The sequence below is a fragment of the Dermacentor albipictus genome, chromosome 10 (genome assembly GCF_038994185.2).
Source record: "Dermacentor albipictus isolate Rhodes 1998 colony chromosome 10, USDA_Dalb.pri_finalv2, whole genome shotgun sequence".
Taxonomy (NCBI): domain Eukaryota; kingdom Metazoa; phylum Arthropoda; class Arachnida; order Ixodida; family Ixodidae; genus Dermacentor; species Dermacentor albipictus.
The window spans coordinates 2,465,781-2,476,503 of NC_091830.1; positions in this window are offsets into that span (position 1 = coordinate 2,465,781).

A 10,723-nucleotide genomic window follows, 5' to 3' on the forward strand; every position below is an offset into this window, starting at 1 on the left:
AAGATAGACGAATACTAGACAGTTGGCGACAAAGTAGAATGAATTTAATTTATAAAGGTAAGGGGGAGAAAGACCGAATTCACTCGCATAGACCGTTGGCCATTACATCGGTAATATAGCAGCTAGCAATGCAGGCAATCGAATTAAAGCTTCAAGCATGGGCAGAGAATAATGGCATTTTGCGAGAGCTTCAGAATGGCTTCAGAATAGGTAGGCGTTCGGATGATAACTTGTTTGTTCTTACTCAGTGTATTGAAGTATCAAAAGCAGAAAGCAGACCGTTGTATGTGGCCTTTTTAGACATTACAGGAGCCTACGACAACGTAGACTGCAACATTTTGTCGGATATTCTGGAAGGGGAAGGCTTAGGTCACGATTGTCTACAGCTTTTGAGAGATATTTACCTAGAAAATACCGTTTGCGTTGAATGGGAAGGGATGAGGAGCGAGGAGAAAGTTCATATCAACAAGGGACTGAGGCAGGGGTGCCCTTTATCCTCGCTGCTGTTGTGATGTACATGGTGAGGATGGAGAGGGCGCCAGAAGGAAGTAATATCGGGTTTAATCTCTCATACAGGCGGGTACAGTAGCAGAGCAGCAACTCTCAGATTTATTTTATGCGGACGACATTGTGTTGCTAGCTAACAAGCAAAGTGATTTGCAATGTCTGGCTAATATCTGTGGACAGGAAGGCAACAATTTAGGTTTGAAATTTAGTGTTAGAAAATCAGGTGTAATGATATTCAATGAAAACAGTGAACAGACAGTGGAGATACAGGGTCAAGAAATACCTCGGATAACAGAATATAAATACCTTGGTATATGGATAAACGAAGGCAATGGATATATGGAAACACAGGAAAAAACCATAACAGTAAAGGGGAAGAGAAATGCAGCCATAATGAAGCACAGAGCGCTATGGGGATACAATAGGTACGAGGTCCTCCGAGGCATGTGAAAAGATGTAATGGTTCCAGGACTTACTTTTGGAAATGCGGTTGTTTGCTTTAAATCAAGGGTACAATCAGGACTCGACGGGAACCAAAGGTCAGTGGGTCGCCTCGCATTGGGCGCTCACGGGAAGACTACAAATGAAGCTGTGCAGGTGATATGGGCTGGACTAGTTTTGGAGTGAGGGAAGCTTGCAGTAAAATTGAGTATGAAGAATGGCTGAGGAATATGGAAGAAAGTAAATGGGCTGGGAGAGTGTTCAGGTATCTGTACAGGAAAAACATTGATTCACAGTGGAGGAAAAGGACTAGGAAGCTTACCAGCAAGTATGCGACCTGTAGGGTGGGCAACACAGCAACAAAGAAGGTCAAGCGGAAAGTCAGAGAGGCTGAAATAATCTCATGGGTGGCGGCAATGGAAAAGAAACCTGCCATGAGTAACTACTTAAGAGGATAAAACGAAATCAGGAAAGAAACCATTTATGATAACTCAAAGGGAAGCTCATAACTTTTCGAAGCAGGATCGGGATGCCTTAGAACACGCACCTATGAAGCGAGATATAAGAAGGAAGAAGAAGCATGTGCTTGCTGCGGTAAAGCTAGGGAAACGACGGAGCATGTTTTATTAGAATGCGAAGACGTCTACCCAGCGGTTGATTTATGCACCACTGGCCTCCTTGAAGCCCTGGGGTTAAGCGGGAGCAGTGGTAAAGCAAAAATGTCCGCAATAGGCATTAGTAAGAGGCGATTGGAGGATTGGTGGAAGAAAAGTAGAGGAACGACAAAAGACGGAGACGTACAAAAGCACAGTTCGCAATAGGGGATCAGAAAATTTGGGCGTGGTAGTTCATAGGGTTTTTTTTTCTTTTTTCATTGTTGAACCTAGGTAGGACATTAGGCAGTATAATAGCAAGAGGTTGGTGACGGAACCCACCGCCCCGTTCCAAAGGGGACGCTCATAACATCCATCCATCCATTCATCCATAGGCTGCTGCTGTTCATATTTTATATGATAAGTATGGAAAGAAGGTTACAACGAAGCAATCTAGGGTATAATCTGTCGTACAGATTAGGCGGAAAGGTTGTTGAGCAACGACTACCAGGTTTAATGTATGTGTACGATATTGTACTGTTAGCAGATATCCAGGAAGATTTGCAAACTCTGGTAAATTACTGTGGAGACGAAGGAGACAGTCTAGGTTTCAGTTTTAGCGCAGCTAAGTCCGATGGGATGTTCTTGAACGATACAACTGATCAGGAGCTTACAATACAAGGCCATGAAATACCTCAAGTGGCCGAATACAAATATCTCGGGGTATGGATAAACAAAGAGCAGAAGTACACGGAAAAACAAGAACAGTCTCTCAAAGCAAAAGGGTGAGGAGATGCCGGGATAACGAAACATAGGGCATTGGGGGGTACAACAGGTATGAGGTACTAAGAGGTATTTGGAAGGGAGTAATGGTGCCGGGGCTTACTTTTGGGAATGCGGTCCTGTGCTTAAGTGCACAAGTTCAGTTGAGACTAGAAGTAAATCAGAAAGCTGTTAGAAGATTAGCACTAGGTGTCCACGGGAAAACCACAAACGAAGCTGTACAGGGGGATATGGGCTGGGCACCGTTCGAAGCACGGGAAGCTCAAAGTAAAATCCTATTCGAAAAACACCTGAGGAAATTGGGCGATGACAGGTGGGCAGCTAAGGTATTTAAATACGTATACAGAAAGAGCGTTGACTCACAATGGCGGAAAAGAACTAGGAAGCTAACCAGTAAGTATGCCAGACACGAGGACGGAGAAAGACAGAGCATTAAACGACAGGTTAAAAACGCGGAAGGCAAAAATTGGATAAATTCAATGGAAAAGAAGCATAGTGTTGAACTATATCGAGACTGGAAACAGCAAATCAGGAAGGAAGCGTTTTATGACAACTCAAGACGCAGTTCCCTTCTCTTTGTAGCTAGGTCAGGATGTCTTAGAACGCGGAACTATAAAAAGAAATTTAACGAAAGAGAAGACACATGTACCGTGCATGGTAAATCTGTAGAAGCAATAGAACACTCAGACTGGGATACATAGCGCAAGATATGACACAGGGACAAGCAGAACACAGGACGAGCGCTAACTTTCAACAATTGATTTATTGCAGCTGGTGAGTATATAATATGTCCGCAGTAGAGATTAGTAAGAGGTGATGGGAAGATTAGTGGAAGAAAAGTAGGGAAATCGCATACAACGAAATCGTTCAAATACAAAGTTTACAATAGCGGTTCAAAAACGTTTGGCTATATCAATTCATCATGGTTCTTTTTTTCATTTTTTTCTTTTTTACATTGGTAGGACATTGGGAAATATAATAACGAGAGTTTGGTGGCGCAACCTACCGCCCCGTTCCAAAGAGGGCGCTCATAGCATGCGTCCACCCATCCATCCATCGTAGAGTTAACTCTTCCGCACCAGCGTGCTGTTTCTACCAGAAAGGTCGCCACGCCTTCGTGAATAACGTTCGGCGCCAGCGTTTCCCGATAAACATTACGGTTACATAAGCTGCAGTTGCCGGGAAGTGTGAGAAGCAGTCGGGGATCTTTTAATGCTATCGCGTTCCACTCTTAAAGGCGAAGTTCAAGCGTCCTCCCATTTCTTTAAACGCATTTCGCTGCACATTTAAAACAGTTAGAACAAAATTTCTTTACAGTTCTACATGGCCTGCGTGTGCGTATCTAACGTGTCGCTTTCCTATGTGTCCTCAACAATTCTCTATTGTTCACAGTGACCGTTGGAAACACTGGCGCACGAGCTTTCTGGAATATTTGTTTGCTCGGTGCGCATCGCCTGGGAATAACTATACCGTCAATTCCAACTTCCACACTAAACTGCTTGGCGCTCAGTTGCACATCAACCGAGGTCCATTCATGGTGGTCGCATCCATTAAAATGAGTTCTGCAGTTCTCATTGTGCACTGAGGCGCAGCTGTAGCATATATCGCTAGGCTACGAACATCTGCTCCACGTCCACATCTGGTCGTGTTGCTGACTCAGCCCTCTCGCTCGTTGAACACGTAAACAAAGTGTCTCAAATGCTCCTGTTTAGACTTACCAGCCACAGCTAACTATGAAAGGACGTTCAATAGGTTAGCTTATTCTCACAGGGGTGTGGAGTACGTTTTTTTTTTCTCTAACAAGGAACCAAGCTTTCCGGCAACATCAAAGTCCGGAGGTTGAAGAAGTAAATATACGCGACAACGATAAATGCAGTTCAGTTTTCGGCTTTTCTCTCGCAAGGATCGACAGGCTTGCGCTTATATTTTATTAACTGTATACCAATCACTGCATTGAGCCTTTGGAAGCAGAATAAAAGAAATGTTGTAACTTATTTGTAAGCACAGAAAATAAAGATAATTAGTTGGAAGGCGACAGCACGTTCTTTCAAGTCGATGCAATTGTGAGCTCTTCTAACATGATATATTTTGCGCCATCATACCATTCTCGTAGATATAATTATGAAGCCATCACTTAACAAACGACGTCCATCATCAAAGTTGTATGGTTAATACTATCGTACGGTCTCGTTGGTCGCGATGTCAAATTGCGTATATTAATTGGTAAGCATGTTATTGCTTATATTTTCCTCGTCATCTTTGATGTAAAAGGGTAAATTCCGTATGCACACACACACACACACACACGCACACACACACACACACACACACACACACACGCACACGCACACACGCGCACACGCACACGCGCACACGCACACGCGCACACGCACACGCGCACACACGCACACGCGCACACGCACACACACACACACACACACGCACACACACACACGCACACACACACACGCACGCACGCACGCACATATATATATGCATAGGGAATTTGCATCGGGCAGACGGGGCATTGCATCAACGACCGCTTAAGGGAACACTTAACAAAACAAGACATACTTGCGAATTTAGTTTCGCATGTGATGGTTTGCGAGTGCGTGCCACGGTTTAAAGAAGCAAAGGTTCTGGGCAGAAGTGCAAGCGCTAAAGCTAGAGTTTTGCTGGAAGCTTTCCACATACAAAAAAAGGCGGGTCTGTGCATCAGCGATGATTCAATAAATTTGTACTCGGCTGAGCGCACACTTCTGGGGCAATTTGAAAAACCGTAACGGTATGGCTTTTCTTCAATTGGTCATGTGTTCACTTCTTGCTGCTCGGGTGTTTTATCATTTCACTTCGCGTGCATGCTTTCGATATTGCGATAAAAAGAAGGCTGCTGCAGTTTGGTTGTGCGCATGTGTTGTGATTCCTTTAAATATAGAACTTTTTCGAAAAATAAACCAGTTGTTAGTAGCGTTTCCTCGTCGTCGTGTCGTCTTTTCATCGTGTGTCCGTCCTTTTTAGCGCTACCATCAGTTTTAAAGAAAACTTGGGTTACTCGACACCTGCTGAAAATTGTTAAGATCAAAGATAAAATGTTTCAGGTGTTCAGTCTCGTGACCACAGTAAGTTTATAGAATTTAAGTCATTTAGAAATCAGCTTAGCAAAGCAATTAGGAAGTCGAAGGAAGAATACTACATACGTATTTTTGATCATGATTGCCTGCATAACAGTGATGTTCTTTGGAAGAAACTAAATACAATCTTAAACCGAAAGCCTATGTCTAACTGTACTGATCACCTTGTCGCTGATAATACCATGTTTAAAGGAGATGAACTTGCGAATCGCTGTAATGACTTTTTTGCGCATACAGGTAACACATCGAAGACTTCTGTATCTACTGCGTGTATCCCTAGAACTCCGCATTCTTTATTCCTTCAGCCTACTTCGATCGCAGAAGTTATAAGGGGTTTCGAAGGCATTAAGAACAGCCATAGTCGAGATGCCGATGACTTACAAATTAAGCCCATTAAGTATGTGTTAACTGAGATCGCACTTGTCATTTCGCATATCTTTAATATCGCAATTTCTACTGGCATTTTTCCAAATAATATGTAGGTAGCTAAGGTAACCGTAATCCATAAAGGTGGGGATAAAAACACTTTTTCTAACTATCGCCCGGTCTCAATATTATCTGTTTTCGCGAAAGGGCTTGAAAAGGCGATTAATACACAAATTGACAGTTTCTGTAGCAATCCTAACCTTATAAAAAGTCATAAATTTGGGTTTAGGAAACATTGTTCCTAGAAATTATTTTAGAAAACATAGAAAATAAATTGATGACACTCGGGCTATACTTGGATTTCAGTAAAGCTTCTGACCGTGTAAATCACCATTTTATTAGATAAAATGGAACGCTATGGATTTAGAGGAGTAGCGCTGGAATTAATTCGTTCATACCTCACAGGTCGATCCCAATATATTGAAAAAGGCAGATATAAATCGCGCATGATAAAGATGGTATCAGGGGTGCCACAGGGAAGTATTTTGGGGCCTATCCTTTTACTCTTTTGTATAAATGATATAGTACAAATAAATAAAACTTGCAAATTCGTTATCTACGCAGATGATTGCTCCGTGTTTTTTGCAGGAAAAAATCTAGTGCACGTTACTGCCGAGGCAGAAGCGTTTTTTTCTAGAGCAAACGAATGGTGCAAGACAAATTGTTTGACACTGAACGAATCGAAAACAAAGTGTGTGTTGTTTCGTGCGTTAGGAACATTGATTAAGATACCTGATTCCCTTATGCTTGGCCCGCTCAATCTCAATGGCATTATATTTAATGAACATATGTCCTGGAACCAGCACATTCAGTAATTATTGCTTAAATTAAGCAAAACAGTGGGCATAATGAATACGTACCGACAAGATCTCCCGGTGGCAATTAGAAGACTGCTTTATGAAACCCTGATTAGTTCTTATTTGTGTTATTGTGGGCTGGTTTGGGGCTGTTAATTTGTGTTTCGGGAACATGGCTTGACAATGCTGATAGCAATTTATACGGGTTTCGTCCATACCAAGCAAAATACAGCCATCGTATTTCGGATCGATACGGCGGCTCCGCTATGTTTGTTTAACCTCATATTAAATATGAGCTTAGGCTTGACCTTTTTATTAATGTAAATCACTGTGAATTGGTATGGATTGAAACTGACTTACAGCTGAATTCTCATAATCACAACAGTTTTATTCTTGGTTGTGTATACCCCTCCCCTTCTTCATCTATTCTTGATTTTCTGGGTGAACTCTGCATAGTTTAAACAAATTCTCTTGAAGATAAGCAAGTCCTATTTATCGGTGATATTAACATCAACTTACTTGACGTCGACAACGGAAGTGTAACAGCTTATACACACTGTTTTGCTGGTTTCGAACTGGAATCATTAATTATCTCTCCTGCTAGGTGTTCTACTCATGGTACCAACACGCTTCTTGGCCATGCTCTAACTAACATCGCACCAACTCCAAACTCTGGTGTCATAGATACGCAGATCACGGACCATTTCCCAATATTCGTCTCCTTTGAGGCCTAAATACCTCAGTCCGAGCCTTGCTACTTTTTCTCCAAGTTTGACCGAGACAGTTTTGTTAACACTATAACAAATACTGATTGGTCTGCAGTTAACTCCCTGCACGATCCCGATCAAGCCCTTGAAAATTTTTGTTCCATCTTTCTACAGGCCCTTCGCGCTAACACTACTACCATCCGATGCAAGAAACATTTTAAGTTTACCGGTAACCCTTGGGTAACGAGAGGTCTACTGACTAGTATGAGAAAAAAAGAAAACCTATACAAAAAGACTAAGAAGAAACCTTTTAATTTACGCTTAGCGGCACGCTATAAAAATTATTCTAACATTCTGAATAACTTGCTAAAGAAATCTAAATGACAGTATTACGAAAATGAATTTGCTAAACACAAGAACAATCCCAAAAAACAATAGCAGCTTCTTAATGCATTCATGAACTTACCTAAGCCCGGTAATACTGCAGATAAAATAAACTACAACAATAAAACTCATGCTAATTCTTCTAGCATAGCAAATAGTATCAGTGACTACTTCTACGATACGTACAGCAGTCGTCCTATGACTACTACTTATCCCATTTATCGCTGCAATCATTCTTTTTTACTCTTTCCCGTAACTGCGGATGAGGTATGTTCCATGGTATTAGCTCGAAAGAATTCTAGCCCTGGCTTAGATAATATTTCTGTATTTCATCTAAAACTTGTTGCACCGCTTATTTGTGATACACTTTGTATTATAATTAACAATATTTTTAAATGTGGTCTTTTTCCCACTTCGCTTAATAGGGCTAAGATTATTCCTGTATACAAGAAAGGTGATGAAACGGAGGTGTTTAGCTATCGTCTTATTTCTATTCTGTCGTCGATTAGTAACGTGGTTGAGAAGTTATATTGTAAGCACCTAAATAATTACTTAAAAATTTGATTTGATGCAATCCTCTCAATTTAGTTTTCGCGCTGTCAGTTCGACTAACTTAGCTTTAATATCTTTAACCGGCTACATTCGTCACTCCATTGATACGGGTAACTTCGTTGGTTCGGTATTCTTGGACTTTACTAAAGCTTTTGATACAATTAATCATAACATACTGTTAACTAAGCTAGAAGCCCTGGGAATTACCGGTACAGTAATAAAATTCCTAAAAAGTTACCTATATGATAGAGAACAAACAATTTTTTTGGAGGTGCTTATTCTGATGCTAAAGTTATTAACCAAGGTGTACCACAAGGTTCCATACGAGGTCCCTTATTATTCTGTATTTATATTAATGATTTACCCACTTGTCTTCACAGTCGGCACATTGTGTACTATACGCAGACGATACTACTATCTCGTTGCGTAACAATTCTTTAACAACCTTAATCCTTAAACTAAACAATGAGCTTGACCATATTGCTGCTTGGTGTTCATCCAATCAATTACTTATCACTCCTTCAAAAACTCAATTCGAGATCTTTCCATCTAGCCAAAGAATACTAACTGGCTTACCTGAGATAACTCTAGATGGTCATCACATTCCCGTCTTCGACTGTGTACCATTTTTGGGCATCAAATTAGATTCTAACCTTAAGTTTTCTGAACACATTGTCTTCAGTTTCGGTATTAGAGAATTAATCAAATCAAGACCATACTTATCTAAAGACGCATTATTAGCATTATACTTTGCTTTCATTCACAGTCACATTAATTATGGCATTGTTTCCTGGGGAAACACATATAACTGTCATATCTCATCTATTCAGCACTTACAAAACCCAAGCAATACGCATTATCACTAACAGTGGGTTTTTCGCGAGTGCTACTCCTCTACTTCGTGAAAATAACATTTTTGTTCTAACGAACTTGTTCAAATATCATCTAATAATTATGTTTTATAAATTACTTACTAAACAGCTCTCATACCAATTCATTGATTCCAGGCACATCATCAATAACAATAATACCAGGTTTGCACGTAACTCTAATTTTCTACTACCTATGGTTCATTCTAACTATGGAAAAATGACATCATCATTCGCTGCTATAAAACTCTGGAATGGTTTACCCGTTAGCATTAAATCTTCATCCTTTCATACATTTAGTCATGCTCTTAAGCTGTTTTATATGTGTAACGAAGTTTATGTCATTCATTACACTATATTTGTCATTTGTATGTACTGACAGTTTTTTTATGCTTATATGAATACAATTTGTTTTCATTTATATTATTTTTCCATGTTGTATTTTAGCGATTGTGTTCGTTTGTTTTAGTTAGTTTGCCCTTCTTTAATACATCTCTACATTGTTATTATTAACCGAGGGTCCCGTTGTAGTCTTTGACTTTGGGACCCTCGTCTGCATATTGTATCTTTCCAATACATTGTATTTAAAGAGTAATAAACTGAAACTGAAGCTTAAACACTACAGCTGATAACCTACACAAACTCGTTTTAGTACAAAAAAGGGCAGTCCGCGCGCTATCAAGTGCTCCTTATTTAGAACCCACCACGCCTCTTTTTGAAAAACATGAAATCCTTAAAGTTCGACATTTTTACACTTACGCTCTACTGTGTTCCTATAAGAAAGCAGTTCAGGGCAGATTAGATGCTTTTCTAGATATTGCACAACTTGTGTACACCCCGACAACATATCCTTTTCAGTATCAACCACCATGGCACGTTCGTTTTTCGCACACACAATACGGCCGACAGAGAATGCGGCATACATTGCCAACGACATTAAATCACTATGACACACTAAATATTGACATCACAGTGTTAGCGAAGAAATACATAAGGAGTTTATTCATGCAATAAAGAATATTTTTTTTGTTGTGTATTATGTATGTATACTATGAGTACTTAGCCTTTCTATTTAATCCTTACTTCCAAGATGTCCTTAAAGAGGCGTGTTTGGTTGTAATGTAATGTAATGGATTCATTGTATGTCTGGCACAGTGCTTTTTATGAAGGTTTAGTAATCCTAAATGCGTTTCGTCTCCATTGCTGACGGGTGGCTGGAGGTCAGTCAAGCTGCAGTGTAGCAGATTTTTCTTCGGCCGCCTTTTTTGCCTCGTAAAGTTGCGAAATAAAATTGCTTTGATTTCAATTTTGTAATGGAAACTTCCAATTGCCTTGAAGGATACCAATTATTTTCCATGGGAAGCCAAGGTTGTGGAATTCAGAAGACAGTGTCAGCCTGGATATTGCAAAATTTTGCGATATAGAGAAGTTTCTGTACCTAGCCGCGGTGGCTTAAGCTGATGTCGACAAAACAGATATGGGCCGTTGGGGGATGCTCGTGCGAGTGAATCAGCCATTTCATTCAAGTGAAAC